Source organism: Panicum virgatum, chromosome 5N (assembly GCF_016808335.1).
Source record: "Panicum virgatum strain AP13 chromosome 5N, P.virgatum_v5, whole genome shotgun sequence".
Lineage (NCBI taxonomy): Eukaryota > Viridiplantae > Streptophyta > Magnoliopsida > Poales > Poaceae > Panicum > Panicum virgatum.
In genome coordinates this window covers 38640886-38661193 of record NC_053149.1, presented here as the reverse complement: position 1 = coordinate 38661193, position 20308 = coordinate 38640886, and the positions used below count along the sequence as shown (strand labels likewise).

At 45.9% G+C, this 20308-nt stretch overlaps 1 pseudogene; it reads left to right on the top strand.

Annotated features, from left to right (window-relative positions):
• The window catches only part of LOC120674781, a 176265-nt pseudogene that overhangs the window by 73372 nt on the left and 82585 nt on the right, over positions 1–20308 (top strand).

Genomic DNA, 20308 nt, shown 5'->3' with positions numbered 1-20308 from the left:
AAAAACACACAAAAGATCTCATCCCGCGTCTCACCTACAAAATGGGCCCACTTGACAAAGAAAACTGATGTACAAAGCCCCGGCACCGACATACACAAGATGGGGGCCCACCTGGCAGTGACTAGGATGAAAGGCAGCGCGAGAGGCGGCACCCGTGGGATGGCCGAACCATAGGGTCGGCCGGCCCCATTTCAGCGCCATCTGGCCTCATCTTTGGCGGGAAACTCGATCTGATCCACTCCAAGGTGGTGCTCTATGTTTCCATATTTATTGCTGGCGGAAACCGACCTATTAGGACTATAAAAGGGGCCTCCCTCACCCCTCTCGACACACACCATTGGAGATAAGGAGTAGTGTCGATGTTTACCGCCAAGCCTACTCAGGGATACCCTTAGCAGTAAGGTTTGTAGGTACGGATCGACGGTTCTGGAATTTGATGGTGCAAGGAACACAAAGATTTAGACAAGTTCGGGCCGCGAGTTGCGTAATACCCTATGTCATGTGTGGTGGATTGTATTGCCTTAGGTGTTGATGTGTTTCGAGGGGGTACCTGCCCACCCTTATACATCTGGGGGGATAGGTTTACATGGAAAGTTCTAGCCGAGTACAGTTGGAGTCCTACTGCAGCACGATCGGGTAGTTTCCTTTGTAGTGTAGCTAGTTCTACACCTATCTGGGTAGTTACAAGAGAGCTAAGGTACATCCATGAGCGATCCCTTACTCTAGAACATTCTACGCCTATAAGAAGTCCCGCTGCCCCGGGTCTGACAAGCCCCCGAGCTCTTCATAGACGAGTCCTGCAGGCGTCGAGTACTTGACTGGATGTCCTTGAATAGTTCAAGTAGTCAGATCATCATTCCGGTTGCTTCTGGTTCTTCCTTCAGGCATGTCGAGTAGTCCTCCATGTACTTCCGTTTGCTTCGAGGCTGTGAGGTGCTCAAGCCCCGAAATCCTGATCATATATGGTGCGCGAAGTACTCGCGCTCCATATGGAGTAGCCCCCGAGCCTTAGGTTGAATTGCAGAATCAGGCTGAGGGTCACTTCAGTCTTTTCCCTTCTTTATTCTCCAAAAAAATTGAAAAATAAATCTCTGATGCATATATCCCGCAACCCCGGAGTTTTGAATTTAAATCTTTCAATTTAGATTTAAGAATCAAAGAAAACTCGTGGTAGAATAAGTGATGAAAACCTCCCTGAAGAAGAAAAAATATGTTGACCTTCCTGGTATTCATGAAATTGTCATCAGAGACCATATAAACCCGTTTAGTCACTTCTAGGGTTTTAAACCTTTTAACTCCTGGCCGCCATCAAATTCAGATTCACTCTTGCTCCCTGCCTGTGCCATCCATAGCCCCTCTCATAGCCCCCGAGCCTAAACTTGTGACATTGAGATGGCTCCCAAGAAAGACAAATCCAAGGTTGAAGACGAAGCAGTTGCCAATCTTTCAACGGGATGGCATAAAAGTAAAATGTCTGAATCAGCGGTGCAAGATCTGGAGAATATGGGGCTCCTCCAAACTCAGGGCGTGATCCAATGGCGTGTAGGCGAAGGAGAAGATTACCCTATGGAAGGTACCCTTGAAACCATTGTATTCCGTGATTTCGTGGAACGTGGCCTTGCACTTCCCGTGTCGGAATTTTTATATTCTCTTCTGCAATTCTGGGGAATCCAATTGCATCATCTGACTCCCCAATTCATTTTGCATCCTTCTATTTTTACTCATTTCTGCGAAGCATTCCTTGGCATTCTTCCCCACTTTCACATTTTTCAACATTTCTTCATCCTTGTCCCCATTCCAAATGCTACCAAACCTGCCGTCGTCGGCGGATGTGAACTAATACTCCGCCCTAAAACTCGGGACAAGTACTTAGTGTATGATATAGCGGGTAAAGGACTCGAGTGGAAGAAATTCTGGCTTCATGTCGGGAACTTTGAATCTCCACTTCCAGAAAGAGTTCCTGGTGCCTCCCAAGTCCAAGAAAACTGGTCGAGTAAAGGACCTGGTGGCAAGCAAGTTGAGTGCATCCTCAGAGCTATTGTAAGTTGGAAAAATAAAGGAATCACTGGTGATCATGTGGTCTTCTCCTTTGTAAGCCGTCGGGTCCAACCTCTCCAGCTTCGGAAACATCCTACCTTCAGATATGAAGGTACACAAGATTCCACTAGAATGTCGCCAGAACCAATGGCTCAGTCTGAAGTAGTCAAGAGATGCTGCAAAGTACTCGATAACTTCGACAAGTCTTTGAAGCTTCCAACACTCTTCTGGGCAAAGAACCCTCCCGAGAATGCATGGGTAAGTGATTGGGGAAAATTGCCGAGTACTTGTAGTTAAAGTTTTTGATCTTCTGATGAAACCTTGCTTATTTTGCAGAAAAATTATAAGACATGGTATTGTATGCCTCCAACTTCAGTAGATGCTGCTGATAAAAGCAAAAAGCGAAAAGCAACTCCTGGAGCTTTGTTGCAGAGAAAGATTCCTCGTCTCGATGCTGGCTAGTAAGTGTTTGATACTCTTTAATTGCATCCTTTTTGCCTCAGCTTTCTGATTTGGAATTTTGCTTGGCTAGGATTCAATATCTTCCAGCTCAGGAGAAAGATCAAATTCAAGACTTCCGTAACTGAATGGAGAGTAGTCCAGAGGCAAGTACTCGTTCTACTCCCGATTCTCCAATAATTGGATTGATCGAGAATTCGGCTACTCTCTCCCCAAATACGGGCATGCCGGAGGTGTCAAAAGAGCCTACTCTTGAAGTACCCGCACCTGCTCCTTCTGCAGCTGTTGAAAGTATTTCAGACACTGCTGGATCTGGCAATGATAAAGCTGAAGGGTCGAAGAATCCCACTGTTCGGCTAGTACCCTTTCAGTCAGTGCCACAATCTACCCTAGAAGAATTGGGTAAGGAGCTCTTTGATGATCCATTGTTGTCTGTGGAGAATATGAAGAAGCTCGTAGATTCCATGCAATGGTGTTTCAAATATACCAAGGTAGACCTTCTTTTGCTTCTACTTGACTATGTCAAGTAGTTGATGATACCTGACCAATCTTATCTTTACAGGATGTTGCCAATCTGTCTTTCATGAAGCATCATGCTTTATATAAGACTGTTGACAATAGAAAAACTCTAGAACAGCAGAATGCACTGGTTGCCAAACGACTAGATGAATCCCTTGCTGCTCGGAACAAGTTGTACGAAGCAAACTGAAAGCATCATCTAGAAGCTTGTGACATGAAGCGGCAGATCAAGAATCTCGAGGAAGTGAAATCGAAACTTCAGGAAGAGAAGTTAAAGCTCCAAGAACAGTTGCAGATTGCTCAAGCTTGTGAGTATTCGATCTTTTGTCTTGATATTGCTTTTTTGATGAAAATCATTGAAATATCCTTCTGTTAGGCTCTTCAAGTGATCATACTCGACTAGTAGCAGCAACTCAGGTCATTGTGGATATGGTAGATTCTGAGGAGGAGTCATCAAGCAGCAAGTCTTTGGTAGAGCGTCTAGAAGAGGCTCCCAAGAAGTTCTTCGACGTTATGACAGCGACCTCCAATAATTATCTAACCCATATGATAGCAATTGTTAAGTCTTTCTGGCCTCAGCATAACTTAGCTCACATATCCAAAGAAATAGCACCTGATTGTTCTGATGAGAAATTCCAGGACTATTGTAAGGAGTTAGAAGTAATCACTGAGGAAATTCTGAAGAACTTGGCAGAGTAATCTGCTTGTAAGAACTCTTGTACTCTTTGTAAGATCTCGTCTTTGTAGATATTACTTTCATCCTGTTGATGTGTCTTCAGAAGTATGATCGGATACCGTAGGATGAGTACAAACTACTCGATCAGTCGAATAGAATGTTCACATGGAGTAATCTCCATAGTTGAGCAGTTAGGGTGAAGCCCGTCAGATTACTCAGATAGCAATACTGTAAAGATATCCATAAACTACTCGAGCAAGCAAGTAGTGTGTCCTGACCAAGGACTGGAGTAATTTCTAAGAAAGATCTGTTAGGATGAACCCTGTTGAGTTATCCAAGATGAAACCCTCTTGGAAATATCCAATACCTATTTGATCTTGCGAATAGGGTGTCTAATTTGTAGACTGGAGTAACTACTATGATTGACCGGTTAGGATGAACCCCGTCGGGTTACCCCAGAAGGACAAAATTGAGTAGTATCCATAACATACTAGAGCAAGCGAGTAGTTTTGCCTTTTGACACAAGGCTGGAGTTCCTTATAGTTGACCTGTTAGGATGAACTCCGTCGAGTTACCCAAGATGGACAAACTAGTAAAGGTATCCATATACCTTCTCGAGCTAGCGAGTAGGTTGTGCCCTTATATTAAGGATAAGGATGTGACTTGTATAGTTTTCCTGATGGAAAACTGTGTAAGCTATCCAGTGGGAGTTATCCAGGTCGGTATGAATCTGTAGAGATTATCCTGGTTGGATGAACTTTTTGGAGAGTAGTCATAGGTAATGCTGTCAAGTTGAAAACTGCCTTTAGCGTAGTCGAAAAGCTGAGGAAGGCCTTTGCTTTATTAAAGAGATCAACTGACATCACCACATTACTTGGATCAAGGATAAAATCTGCGCAAGTGCTCAATATTCTAGGAATTGGGTACCTCATTGCCATCTGCATCAGTGATTCTATATGATCTAGGTCTTGTAACCTTAGTTACGTTGAAAGGACCCTCCCATCTAGAATTTAACTTGTGCAATCTTGTCTCATCTTGAATCCTTCATAATACTAGATCTCCAACGTTGAAAGGTCTTTGCTGGACATTGCGATCATGATAGCGTCTGACTCCTTGAAGATATCTAGCCGATTGGGTTAAATCATTGATTCTGGCTTCTTCGGCTGAATCTAACTCAAGTTGTTGAGCTTCATCTGCTTATCCTTCTTGATAGGCTTCTATTCTTGGAGATTTCCACATGATATTTGTGGGTAGTATAGCCTCTGACCCATATGTGAGGAAGAAAGGAGACTGTCCAGTTGCTTTGCTAGGCTGCGTTCGCAGCCCCCAGACCACATGGGATAGTTCATGAATCCACTTGCCACTTTTCTTGGTGTTAGCATCATAGAGTCTTTTCTTCAAGCCGTTGAGTACTAAGCCATTGATGCTCTCTACTTGACCATTTGCTCGAGGGTGAGCTACTGAACATATTTGACCTCAATGCAGGAGTTGTCACAGAAATCCCAAAAAGATTGTGACGTGAAGTTAGAGCCAAGATCCGTAATGATGGTGTGGGGAAATCCGAACCGGTGAATGATGTCAGAGATGAAATCCACTGCTCTATCAGATGAGATCTTGACAATGGGCTTGTACTCAATCCACTTGGTGTAGTTGTCGACTGCTACCAGCACATGATTGAATCCTCCTGGAGCTACGGTTAATGGTCCGATCATGTCCAAACTCCAACAGGCAAACGGCCATGACGGAGGGATTGTTATCAGGTTGTGTGCTGGGACGTGAGTCTTTTTGCCGAAGAATTGGCAGCCAGGGAATCGTCTGACAAGGTCTTCTACGTCTGAAATAGCTGTTGGCCAGAAGAAACCTGACCTGTAAGCCTTGCCGACTAGTGTCCTTGATGCGGCATGGTTGCCGCAAACTCCTTCGTGTGTCTCTCTGAGGATGTATTTGCCTTCTTCAAGGGTAATGCACTTCATGAGGATGCCAGAAGCAGAGCGCTTGTATAGATTGTCGCCGACGAGGATGAAACCCTTGCTACACCTGATGATGCGGGCAGCTTCAGCGCTTTTAGGATCGACATGTGGTGGAAGCTCGAACTCCTTGATGAAGTCGATAAACTGGATCCACCAATCTTCTTCGATCATCAGTACTTCTCTGAATGTGGCTGGGGCCTCCATGTCAGTGGCTTGTTGGCTTTGTACCTTCACTGATGGATGATGATGTTCATGGACAAAAACTCCAGGTGGAACAGCTGCTCGAGTAGATCCAAGTTTGGAAAGGACATTGGCTCCCACGTTGTTGTCGCGGTCTACGTGATGGATTTCCAATTCTAATAACTTGTTTTCGAGCTTTCTGATTTCTTCAACGTATGCGTCCATTGTATCCTTGTTGATGTCTCTTTCTTTATTGACTTGCTAGACGATGAGTAGAGAATCACCGTAAACAAGTAGTCGCTTGATGCCGAGAGAAACTGCTAGTCGAAGGCCGTGTAGCAGTGCCTCGTATTTAGCTTCATTGTTGCAGACCTTGAACAAGATTTGGAACACATACTTCAATTGCTCTCGATTGGGGGAGGAGAACAGAACTCCCGCGCCACCTCCGTCGAGCTTGAGTGAGCTGTCAAAGTACATTACCCAATGCTCTGGAATGTTATGAGGTGCTGGAATTTGATTTTTCCGCCATTCAGCTAAGAAGTTGACTAGTACCTGTGACTTGATTGCTATTCTTAGCTTGAAGTTGATTTCCAAGGCTCCCAGTTCAACTGCCCACTTTGAAATTCGTCCAGTGGCATCCCGATTGTGGAGTATAAAAGTCAGTTATTACTGAGATCTTGTACTCGTCGAAGTAGTGTCGAAGCTTCCTGGAGGTGATTAGAATTCCATACAGAAGTTTCTAAATTGATGGATTTCTAACCTTTGATTCAGAGAGTACTTCACTAATGAAGTAAACTGGTCTCTAAACACCGTAGGCGTGGCCCTCCTCCGGGTGTTCGACTACTATCGCAGTACTGACTACATGAGTAGTCGCAGCGATGTAGAGGAGCAGTTCCTCACCAGATAGTGGAGCTGTTAGAGTCGGCGGTGACTGGAGATGATGCTTGAGGTTCTCGAGTGCTTCCGTGGCTTCTTAGTCCACTTGAATTTGTCTTGTCGCTTTAGGAGCTTGAAGAAGGGTAAGCCCCTTTCGCCAAGCGTGGACAAGAATCAGTTCAGAGCTGCCATGCAACCTATAAGCTTCTGGACATCCTTGATAGTAGCTGGAGCGTCCATGGCCATGATGGTGTTGATCTTCTCTGGATTGGCCTCGATTCCTCGGTTGCTGACGATGAATCCAAGTAGTTTTCCAGAGGGTACGCCAAAGACGCACTTGGTTGGGTTGAGTTTCCATCAAAATTTTCGGAGGTTGTTGAAGGTCTCATCCAGGTCAGTAATGAGTTGATCCTGGGTCTTGGTTTTGACGACAACATCGTCGACATAGGCTTCAACATTGCGATGTAGCTGGTCGGCAAAGCACTGCTGTATCGCACGCTGGTAGGTAGCACCAGCGTTCTTCAACCCGAAAGATATAGTCTTGTTGGCGTATGCCCCGTAAGGGGTGATGAAGGCTGTCTTGATTTGGTCTTCTTCTTTCATGGCGATCTGATGATACCCTGAGTAGCAGTCGAGGAAGGATAACAGGACACATCCTGCTGTAGAGTCGACTACTTGATCAATACGTGGTAGCCTGAAAGGATCCTTTGGGCAATGCTTGTTTAGATCGGTGTAGTTGACGCACATCCTCCACTCGTTGTTGTTCTTCTTCTGGACAAGTACAGGGTTAGCCAACCACTCGGGATGGTTGACTTCCTTGATAAACCCTGCTACGAGTAGTTTCGCCAGCTCTTTCTTGATGGCTTCTCGGTTGTCCGGTGAAAAACGCAGCAATCGTTGTTTTTTTTGTGTGGCTTTAGGGTCGACCTTCAAGGCATGCTCGATCAACTCCTTGGGCACCCCTGGCATATCTGCTGGTTTCCACGCGAATACATCTCGGTTGGCCCTAAGGAAGTTGACGAGCTCGATTTGCTATTTGTCGCCCAGACCTGCTCCTATGATAGCAGTTTTGGAGTCGTCTCCCTCTTGTAGCTGGATAGTCTTGGTGCCTACGTCACCAGTTGGCTTGACCGACGACTAGCTTGGCTTCTTGGAGGGCATTGACTCTTTGAGCGAGAGTTCCTTAGCGGCAGCAAGTATTTCGCTGACAGAGCTAGGAACCCGGATTGTGGCAGCATAATCTATTGCTTCCTTGTCGCACTCGAAGGACTTGAGGAGGTCTCCACATAAAGAAAGTACTCCTGTATTACCTGGCATCTTGAGGAGCAGGTACACGTAGTGTGGTATTGCCATAAATTTAGCTAACACTGGTCTTCCCAGGATAGCGTGGTAAGAAGATTCGAAGTTGGCTACTTGGAAGAATTTCCAAGGATGATGCCGTAGAACGGGGCCTTGCTCGGAGTGAGTAGACTCATGTAGTTAAGGCCCATCTTGGCTAATGTACTTGCGAAGATCAGGTTGAGCCCGCTTCCGTCGTCGATGAGTACTCGAGTGAGCTTGGAGCCTTGGACGACTAGCGGGAACTTTCCAGGTTCAGATAAGCTGGTCCATTGATCTTTCCTGGAGAAGGTAATGGGGACCTCGCTGTATTTTAGTGGCCTCTGAATTGCTGGCTCGACTGAAAGGATCTCTCTGAGTAGGAGCTTCTGGGCACGCTTGGAGAAGCTGGAATCTCCTCCAAATATGACGTTGACGACGTTTTGTTGCTATTGGTAACCATCAGGGTCTTTCTTGTCGTCTTTGTCATCTTTATTCTGTTTTTTCTTAGGAGCATCTGCAGGTGCCGACTGGAAGGATTTGCACAGGATTGTGCACTCCCACATTGAGTGGTTGCTCTTGGGGTGGATTGGACATCTCTTGTTGTGAAGAATCTTGTCGAACTGGTCCTGCGGTTTGTCGCCCTTCTTACCACGCGGGGTGCGATCCATAGTGCCAACAGTGTCGTCAGGCTTGCGCTTACGCGCAGGATCCCGCTAGTTATTGGGCCCTCCACGGTCGTTGTGGCGCTTCCCATTGTTGTCGTTGTTACGGCGTGGGAAGCGACTGCGTTCTTGCTCTTCTTTGTCCGCCCAGCGCTGCATCATGTCTCGTAGCTCCACTACCATTTTGGGGCGATTATGCCCAAAGTCACGGTATAGAGACTGGACGGTGATGCCACTTTGGAAGTAGTTGATGACGTCATTGTCGGCGATGTTGGGGATGGTGGCTCTTGTGTTGAAGAAGCGCTTCACGTAAGATCTGATCGACTCGCCTTGCTCCTGCTTGCACATGGACAGGGCGTGTCGAGTAGCTACACGATGTAGCGACCCTTGGAAGTTGTCGATGAAGGCCTTCTTGAGGTCATCCCACGAGTATATGGACTCGCGCGCCAAGCTTTCGAGCCATGTGAGGGGTGCGGGCTCCAGGGCCATTGGGAAGTAGAGGACCTTGGTGTTGGTGTCTCCCCCTGCAACAGTAACAGCGGTTGAGTATAAACGTAACCATTGAGCAGGGTCTTGCTTACCATCGTACTTTTTGATGTTCGTAGGCTTGAAATCCTTCGGGTACTCGATGTTGTCGAAGACTCTGCTAAGGGCTTGGAAGCAATCGGAGTTGTCTGCAAGCTGCGATCTGTGTCTTGCGTTGATGATGTCCTGTGCATCCATTATAGAGTCGGCTACCTCATCCCTGTTGTGCCCGCGGTTGTTGTTGTTGCGATTTGGCTGAGGCCCAGGGGCTTGGTTTGCCCGTGGTTGGCCACCCCTGGATCGATGAATGCTTGCGACTTCCTGATCCTCCTGGTTTCCTTGATTTTGCTGCTCCAATTGTTGTTGGCGATGATGGCCTCCAGGAGTACGACTTGCTTGAGGTATGACTGTTGCGGTGGCCCTCGACCGGGTGCCATGGAGTGAGGACAACGGGTTTTGTCTCTCGAGTTGTTCAACAGCATTCTTGGCAAGGTATATGACACGCTCCATCTCCGGGTTTTGAGGCATCTGTATGAGCCGCAGGGTTGTTTCTATCATCGCGGCGATTGGGGTTCTGTAAACTGGATCCACGACGTTGTTGAATTCGTTATTGAGGTTGCGCGGGGGAAGGCGAGCTTGCTCTGCAGCTTGAACCCTGCGTTCCCCTTTTCGTTGATTTCTTGCCCTATGATCTGTGCGAGTAGCTTCATCTTCATCTTGTGGAGCGTCTTGGGTCAGATTGTCTGCTGAAATCTGATCCAAGGCATCGTTTGGATCATGCTGACTAGGAGCACCTTCGGGTTGTTGGATGATCACCGGAACCAAATGTTCGGGGGAGAAGCTTTCCAGGTCTGAGTCGTAATCAGCTAGGACAGTTTCTCCGGACCCGGTTTCCCTCTTGGTTACGAGGGGAGTGTGGTGGAACCACCCAAACTAACTGGGCCCGGGTGCACTGATCTTTGTTGCTAGGCAACTCTGACCCAAACCGGCACGTACCGGTAGTTCCTCGAGTGAAGCCTCGATTAAAGCCACGCTATTCTAGGATCAGCAGACAACACTCACACGAAGGTGAGCCCAGAGATTACAACACAGAACATTTCATACATCTCAGAGTGATTGCAGCGGAAAGGAAATTTATTACAAACCATGTTCAAAGTAGCAAAGTAATACAGAAGTCCGAACTACACCAATTATTCAAGTGTCATAGTCTCAGCGGAAGCAATAAAACATCTAACGAAAGGAAGTGGCATATCGATAAAGCCCATACGAACAGCGTCACTCAGTGGGAGGGTGGTCAGCACCAGCTGAAGGGCCATCCCACTCAACGGACCAGCCCAGAGGCAAGGTACACAGCCAAGTAAGACTTGCAAACAGATCCTCGAAGTTAGTACCTGAAAAACAGTGCCACAAGCAAGGTTGAGTATACTAATACTCAGCAAGACTTACCCGTCACCGGATATAACATAGTCTGATAACTAGACATGCAAGGCTTTTTGGTTGATGGGGTTTGTTTTGCCAAAAATGCCACTAAGAGTTGGTCCTTATTTTCAGATTTTATCTAGCCATCTTCTAGTTGGATTAACCGTTCTAATTTTGCATCTAACTCTACACAAACATGGTAGAGCAACCATTTAATCAACCAGCAGTATTATCATCATTATGTTCCACTTGTTACTCTGTGTGACCGAAAACATTAAGCAATCTCATGCCGTGAGAGGCGGACGATTCTGAATCGAATTTCAACCTGGCCAGGGGAACCTAGACCACACGCATGGGGATCAACTTTGCTCCCGCCCACGCTATTGTTCCCCTTTCTTTCCAGTCCGTGGATCCGGAACACCCTCCCCGACTACAGAGTCCGACTACTCTGCACCCGTACGTCCGGACAAAAATAAACCTACTTCTACCAAGAGGGTGCGAGGTCGTTCCACTCGCTGGTCCAATCAGGTACTTAAGCTTACCGATTACCATATTTCTCGGTATGTGGCTAGTACTTTCAAACGCTTAACGAAATGAGCCACACACCGCGACCTTAGCCATTTTTGACTACACCAGCGGGGTATCACAACTACACAACCCCGCCCGTTGTCCTTATATTTCAGCAGGAATTAAAGTCAGTAAAATTCCTATTTGCTCGCGAGAGGCAGGAAACCCCTCGACTTCTACCGTACCTAATTAGCATGGCAACTAGTCGATATAAAGATCTGGGTATCAAACATAGGTACCTAGGGATCATGCACCTAAGGTTTTCGATCAACTCCTAGAAAACTTAAATGCAGAAATAAAATTATTACAACACATTATAAATAGATAGATGAATAATAACTCAGAAAATAATGGCATAATGCACCGGGGCTTTGCCTTCTTGGGCACTGTCAGGCAGAAAAAACTCTGGGGCTTGGCCCAGGTCTTGAGCTACGGTAGCACAGTTCAAATTAACCTCCTGATCAACATGAGAGTCCGCGGGCACCAATTCGTAGTCACCGTCCGCGAGATTAATCGTTTCTATATGAAATGCAAGATTATGAGTTATTCATGAATAACGATTTCTTTCCTTCACGATAAAGTTGTAGTTCAACAAAAGTTAATTCAGTGATGATCTCAACATTTCATTTCATGGGCAGTCATTTATGGAGTAGTAAACACAACTATGTTTCTTCATGAATGAGTGTGGGGTTTGGTTTTCATTTTATCATTAAAACATAGCATGCTTTCACTATTTCATAACAGCAAGTCTACTCAGGAGCTAGTGAAGAAAAATTAACGTAGCACAGATCCCAAACTTTAGCATATATGGTATAAATTTCAGCATCTAACCATAAAGCAATTTACCACAACTATTCATGTGAGTAGATTACTCTAGTTGCTTCACTTTTGCACAGAACATTTGACATGGTTTATGGTGCTACAAATTTTACGAGAGCATCTACATAGCATCTACTCAGCACTGTAATTTTTCCAGATTTTATTCACTTATACAGCAGTGGTGAAAAAAAGAACAAATTTAGCAAGCTATTAAATAAGATTAATTCTACAGAGAGTTATAGTAGGGATATGGTCCTCAAATGTTTACCAGAGCCTAGTCATAAGCTAAACATATTCAACAAAAATTATCAAGCTTTATATCATCAAGTTAAATTAGTTATGCAGATAATTTATCTTGAGTTAGCATAAATTTTTCAAAGTTCATTTGATCAGTACTGCATGTGAACTTTTTATTATAGTGAGCATAAACTCTAACTAAGAAAATGTCCAAAAATCTTGAGCAGATACGACCTAGTTTACTCAGAACAAAAATGGTAAATCTAACCATGAGATGCTAAGCATGATTTTTAAATAAAGCAAAACTCAGTAACTGTATCTCAAAATTTTTAGGCAGGATTACAGAACTAAAGTGAGACTTCAGAAATAAATATATATTTTTCTGAGCATAAAAACTATATATGATGAATTAAGTTGATTAAACAAGCATTACTCATGGTATATAGCAAATGAACTCTAATAATTCTGAAATTTATGGATTAACATGGTTTCAGTTACACATGCATGTATTAGAAATTCTAGATCAATTTCATGTATATGTTTTCTAGTATTTAATCGTGAAAATCATCAACATATTTGAGAATCTTGATTGTTCCAACAAGATAACAGTTTTAGTTGGATGCTATCTTTTTACTGTGAGCTTAAAATTCCATCAGCGATAACATATTCAAAATTCAGAGTCATTTGTTGAGTAGAACTTCCTGAACATGCATTAATGGCTTTTCTTATTCTTTTCCATAGATAAATATCGGTTGAGTTTCTGCATTTTTACGATTTTTATACGAATTGTTATGTATTTTACAAGTTCACTGTTTTGAAGTTCATGCACATTTTGCAGATTACACCCTGGAAGTTTCATTTCTTTTAACTCGAGGTCCCTGGACGGAAGTACAGAACAGGGGAGGTTTGGCGCGGCGTTTCCCAGCGAGGAGAGTCGCCGGAGGTAGAGGGAAAGTGGGGGAAAAGTATGAGGGGCTCGAGTGCTACCTTTCGGTGGTCTTGGCTCGTCGGGAGAGGGCAGGAGGAGGCGGGTCCGCGGAGAGGGGCGGCCGGCGGTGGCTCTGGTCCGGCGCGGTGGCGCTCTGGTGACGATGGGGTAGGGGATTTGGGTCGAGGAGGGTCAGTGGATGTCTGGGAAGGTGATGGCGAGGCTCGCTCGGGCAATGAGGGTCGGAAGCGGCCGGTCCGCGGCGAGCTCGAGCTCGCCAGCGGCAATGGCGGGCAGAGGGCGGGTTCCGGGCGCGAGGGGAGGGTTCTGCTCCTTTTATAGGCGCGCTATGCTTCGTGGAGAAGCAAACAACGTCTGGGGGAGGTCGATTTGGCCGGGCAGGGGGCGGAGGCAGGCGACGGCGAGCGGCGATGCCAGCGGTCGTGCTGGCGCATGGTGGGGGCGCGTGGCGCCGGGCCAAGTGGCCTGTGGCGCGTGGCAAGTAGAGGACGAGCCAGGGCGACACGGTTCCGAGCAAAACCAGGGGCGCGCAGGCCCATCGGCCGTTCCCGGGGCAGTTTGCCGTCGCCGGGTACGAACGGCGTGAGAGAGAGGGGAGAGAGATGGTCAGTGACAGTTTCGTAATTAGACCAAAGTTCCAAAACCCAGTTCTATAATTTCAAATTTTCTCCCTCTTCTGGGCCTCAAATGAAAAAGTGTTGAATACCACTTTTGCTCAGCTTTTTGAGATCTACAACTTTTGTGGTATGCACTTTTTTATTCGAGCAGTGGTTTGAGAGTTATTTAATTATTTCAAAAACTGTCATTTAAAGTACTTATCATTCTATGTGAATTTTGGCACTTTTACTCCTAGGCTTCAACTAGGCTTTTGTTTAACATGACATGGTGAATATGTATATGTATTTTTATATGCATGTTTGCATTGTTTTGAAAGTTATTTCAATTTCCTTACCACTAGAAATTGAACTCTTGTTTATTTGATTTGTTTAAATCTTGAATTTGCCAAAAAGTCTTTTTAAATTAAACTATGTGTCACAAAAATATGAGTGTGTCTTTATTCTACATTTTTGTGACCAGTTGAGCATGAAAGTTCAAGAATATTAAAGGAACAAGTTTTATATCCACACATACTCATATACAAGGGTGCATTATTGTTTTGTATAAATATTTGACATTATGTGCTAAAGGAATGTTTAATCCTTTGTTCGAATTTTTATTTTGTTCCATTACTCTGAGTTGTCATTTGAGAAATAAGTGAATACTAAATATTTACACACAAGTTTGCAAGAACTAGACATAGGGTTCTTATTTAAGTTTTCTTAGCTCATTTGCGTGTGAAGTTATTTTAATTGCCTGGCTTTGGTTAAACTGACACCAGAGGTGTCACAGGGAGTACCATGTTGAAACGGAAGATCAACAATGCTGGCAAACTCCCGAAGGTTATCGAGTAGTTCTGTAAGAGTATGGCTTTGGCAGGACTCGAATTGGATCTTTGCCAACGCATTAGTGATGAAATCCAGGCTATCTTGAGATGATTCAAATGGATCTGGGTACACGTCGAAAATGGGTGCCTCCCGGCTAGCGGTGATTGGGTAATTCTCGACGCAGAAAAGACGATCCGAGTTATTTTCATAGATGGATCTGATCATCTGTTTGTAATTAGATGATGAATTGCGCAACCCGAAGATGGGTCGAGCAAGAGGAGTCTCAATCCGGGTAAAATTCGGTTTGAGATTGATCTGAGTCCGAGTAGAACTCGAGTTGTCTTCAAGTTTTGTCTCGATCTCCTTAGCGAGGTCGGGAAGCAACATGATGCCATGATCGTCTGATCCGGGGAGTTTGTTGGAGTCTTCCGACACAGTGATCTTCAGTGTGGGCGAGTTGGTTAGGTGGCTGTCGAAGCCGCCCGAACCATTGGCGATGCAGACCCATGAACCGAAGATGAAGGTGATGCCTTGATGAGGTGCCGTGGTGCTGAAAGCGAAGGTAGCCATCGAACTCACCGATGAACTCACCGAGCCCCCTACCTGATGCGCCAGCTGTCGGTGTTTACCGCCAAGCCTGCTCAGGGATACCCTTAGCAGTAAGGTTTGTAGGTAGGGATCGACGGTTCTGGAACTCGATGGTGCAAGGAACACAAAGATTTAGACAAGTTCGGGCCGTGAGTTGCGTAATACCCTATGTCCTGTGTGGTGGGTTGTATTACCTTAGGTGTTGATGTGTTTCGAGGGGGTACCTACCCGCCCTTATATATACAGGGGGATAGGTTTACATGGAAAGTCCTAGACGAGTACAGTTGGAGTCCTACTGCAGCACGATCGGGTAGTTTCCTTTGTACTGCAGCTAGTTCTACACCTATCCGGGTAGTTACAAGAGAGGTAAGGTACATCCATGAGCTATCCCTTACTCTAGAACATTCTACGCCTATAAACAGTCCCGCTGCCCCGGGTCTGACAAGTAGTGCCACATTGCAAAGGCAACGCGCTAGTTCGCTAGTGATAGAATAAAGGAGGAGAGTGAGGAGTAGTTCGGGAAGCGCCGGGCCTGTCGGTGTTCTTCTCCAAGCTGTACCTCTACAGATACCGGCTTCTTTCGGAGTAAAGTAAGTTAGTATTTGTGATTTCCTATTCTTGCATAGTACTTATCTTTTGAGTGAGATCAGTTCTCTTACTCTCAGGTTCGTCGCTCTGTATTTATACAGAGTGCCATAGTTTGCTACAGGGTACCAAACGTAGTTAGACTACGGTAGTAATCAGTAGCATAGACGTGGTGTATAGGCTAAGGGTTACCTTCGTTTGCCTTATATCCCACAGTCTGTGCAGTAGGCCGTAGGTGGTGACAGCCCTGTTGGTCCTTTGTAGCCCTCCACGGTCGGGTATAGCTTAGAGCCATTGGCCAGAGTCTCCTGACCATTTCAGGGGTAAGCCGGTGCCCGAAGCGAGTATCTTGCCCGAGAGATCAACCTTAACTCATCTAGTACTACCTGAGGAATCCTCTCTATCCTCGCCACATATCTTGGCGTGTCCTTGGACCTACTCAGTTAGAAGTTTGTGCACACACGTTCCCTGTGGATACGATAACCCTTGAATACTCACGGGTGAAAGCTACAACGGTATCCGTGCGCTTGCGGATTTATTCGCATTCGTTAAAATACCCAACAAGCTTTCTGGCGCCGTTGCCAGGGAACGGTTGTTGTATTTCTCTTCGAACCTAGTTGGTCCACGTATCTATCTTTTCAAAAAAAAATCTTATCTTTTGTTTTACTTTACTTCTATCCTTACCACCACTTTCATGGAGCAGCATTCTATCCTAAGCTTCTCTTCTCCTAAGGGCGAGCTCTTAGAGCCTCCGCAATCCGAGCTCCCAATTCTTGCATCAAGCTATGAGCTCCGCCCCGATCTTATCGCTATGGTTCAGAAACTATCATTCTCAGGGTTAGATAGCGAAAACCCTTACCATCATCTCCGAGAGTTTGAGCAAGTGTGTTCATGTCGCACCATCGCAGGCATGTCACACGACACCCTCAAGTGGAAGTTGTTTCCCTTTTCTCTTGTTGAGAGGGCGAAACAATGGTACACGCATACCATAGGAAACATGAATGGAAGCTGGGATGAACTGAGAGACAAGTTTTGTCTTTCATTTTCCCCGAGTCCCGTATCGTCGCCCTACGAAGGGATATCATCTGCTTTTAGCAGAATGAGAAGGAATCCTTAGGTGCGGCCTGAGCCAGGTTTTCACTTCTTCTAATGTCTGGCCCTAACCTGTCGATACCCGATCATGTGGTGCTTCAACATTTTTACATCGGGCACGACACGGAATCTGCCCTTTATCTTGACATTGCCGCTGGAGGATCCTTTTCTCATAAGACTCCATTCGAAGGTAGGGAAATCTTAGATCATATCATAGAAAACACCTCCTTCATTGCTAATACCAAACCCTCCCAGGAAGAGCATACGTCAAGCCATGAGGATATTCTATCAGTCGAATCTGATCCTTCACCTCCCACAATTCTAGATTCAGCTCTAGAACCCTCTTCTGAACCACAGGCTCCGGAGGAAGAAGAAATTCAACCTCCGGAGCTCCCTATTGAGTTCGAGGATGATCTTTTCGAAGATTTTGGAAACACCTCGAACTATCTCTACACGAGGAAGAGACCGGTTCCCATCCCGTCCACAGATCCTATAGAAGACACATTCCTTAGGGAAAATGTCAAGAAGGTAACAGCCATCATGGCCGGCGAATGGTCAAGGGAAACGGAGCTGTCACCGGAAGTTCTCCGGATTGGCTCCCCTTCGTCAACCATTCCTTGCACCATACGAGGAACCCCGGTAGACATCCTCTACAGTCCCATTGTTGGAGCCAACATCATCTCCAGTGAATGCGCGTTCCAACTCTTGGGAGATGAGCCGTTGGTGCAAACCAACAAAACCTTCCAGACTTCCTCTAGAAAAATTCTAGAAGGAATTTGGATTATGCAGAACGTAACTATCAAGCACGAAAACGTCGATGTGATCCTTGATTTCCATGTTTTCGATGTCCAAGACTTCGATCTCATGATCGGGCACCCCATTGAGAAATTACTTATGGATGCATCGACTCAAGGTAAACTCGATGTCCGTCGAGGGAAGGAAACCTTTTGGTCCAAATCTCTAGAGTAGCAAACTCTTTGGCCGAACCTTCCCTTGACTCTGAACCGATCATGGAGGTGACGAGAATTCTCCCTTTTGACTCACTAGAATTCCTCCTTGAGAATGAAGCTGAAAAGTTCATCGAGGAGGTTGACGATCCCACTGAACCCATAAACTTATCTGAGTTCGAGTCTCCCCCTAGACCTCCGATCGAGTTGAAACCTTTACCTGCAGGCCTCTGTTACGCCTTCCTCCATGGTGATTCTCAGTCTTCGGTGATTATTAGCAACAAACTTTCAGAAGAAGAATCCGCGAGACTAATCACCGTCCTAGAGAAACATAGAACCATTCTGGGATATTCCCTCCAAAATCTAAAGGGAATTAGCCCAACTCTTTGTACCCATTGCATCCCCTTGGATCCAGCTTTCACACCATCTAGGGAACCTCAAAGGAGGTTGAACAAAGCGATCAGGGAAGTCGTTAAGAAGGAGGTCCTGAAACTCCTGCACGCCGGGGTTATCTACCCCGTGCTGTATAGTGAGTGGGTTAGTCCCGTTCAGGTTGTGCCTAGGAAGAGAGGGTTGCCGGTTGCCCCTAATGACAAGAATGAGTTGATCGCTCAATGTCTCCCCACTGGGTGGAGGATGTGCATAGATTATAGGAAACTCAATAAGGCTACACAGAAGGATCATTTCCCTCTACCCTGCATTGATGAAATGTTGGAGCGGCTTGCAAACCATTCCTTCTTTTGTTTCCTTGATGGGTATTCTGGTTATCACCAAATCCCCATCCACCCTGATGACCAAAGTAAGACCACGTTCACATGCCCTTATGGAACGTACGCCTTTCGTAGGATGTCGTTCGGGTTGTGTAATGCAACCGCTTCGTTCCAAAGGTGCATGATGTCTATTTTCTCAGACATGATTGAGCAGATCATGGAAGTTTTCATGGACGACTTCTCCGTCTATGGAAAAACCTTTGATCATTGTCTTGAGAATTTAGATAAGGTCTTACAACGATGTGTGGAGAAAGACTTGGTGCTTAATTGGGAAAAGTGCCATTTCATGGTCTGCGAGGGCATCGTCTTGGGGAACCTTGTTTCTGAATGTGGGATAGAGGTGGATCGAACCAAGATTGAAGTTATAGAAAAGCTCCCACCTCCTGTTAATGTCAAGGGAATCCGTAGCTTTCTAGGTCATGCTGGGTTCTATCGCCGTTTCATCAAGGACTTTTCTCACATCGCTAGACCCCTCATGAGCCTTTTAGCTAAGGATGCACCCTTTGACTTTACTGATGAGTGCCTTGATGCCTTTCACACTCTCAAGAAGGCACTCATCTCAGCGCTAATCATCCAGCCCCCAGATTGGATGCTCCCCTTTGAAATCATGTGTGATGCTAGTGACTACGCCGTAGGGGCCGTTCTCGGCCAACCTAACGATAGGAAGCATCACGCGATCGCCTATGCTAGCAAGAATTTGACAAGAGCTCAACTAAAATATGCTACCACTAAAAAAGAGCTCCTTGCCATTATCTTTGCTATCGACATGTTCAGATCTTACTTAGTAGGAGCAAAAATTGTTGTTTACACTGATTGTCGGATTGCTATTCCGATCAGTCCACCAGGGGTGTACCCGGCAGTAGAGTTTCAGGAAGGGGATCTCAGGACCAAGAGCTCGATGGTAACACGAAGACGCAGGGACTTAGACAGGTTCGGGCCGCGATGAGCGTAATACCCTACGACCTGTGTTCGGGGTTGTATTAGGGTTTGTGGAATGCTGCGAAAAGAAGAAGTCTCTATGGGTCTTTCCACGTCTCCTTTATATAGAGCAGGAGCCGTAGGGGTATAAGGAAGATATGCTCGGGTTGTTTTACAAGGAAGGAGGTCGGTTAAGATCCCTAGATATCCGGGCTTCTAGCTGGAGCCTCTCATCCTGATCTACTGAAGATCCTTTCCACGCACAGCCGAGTCCTGCACACCAAGTAGTCATAGCCGAGTCACCGAGCAGGGTAGTCTCCCGGGTTCGGGGACCCCACTCGGTAGGGAGGTACAAAGATCTACCTCCGTCAAGCCCCCGAGCGCTGGAGGGCCGAGTTGAACCTTGTCATACTGAACGAAGTCCTTCGGTGCTCACTAAGAATGTACGTCGTTGTTGTAGATCCAGAACGGGATGCGCCCCTGGGAACATCCGTTCGGTGTAGCCCCCGAGCCTTGGAAGGTTTCGGAGAAGCATTTCGAGAGTCAAAGAACTGATCTTTAACTCTTGTTGGTCCGAATGCCTGAGCACTCAACAAACGTTTTTGTTACACCGATCCTCTGAGTGTATCAGTCCCTAGCTATCTCGAGACATCCATAGAATGTGAATCCAATTCGGTTCCCTGACCCTGAAGCCATGATTTGAGCCACTAAGACTTTCCGAGTGGTTTCGGTGTCTAGGCCCTTAAGCCATGGCTGGATCATGGAGACA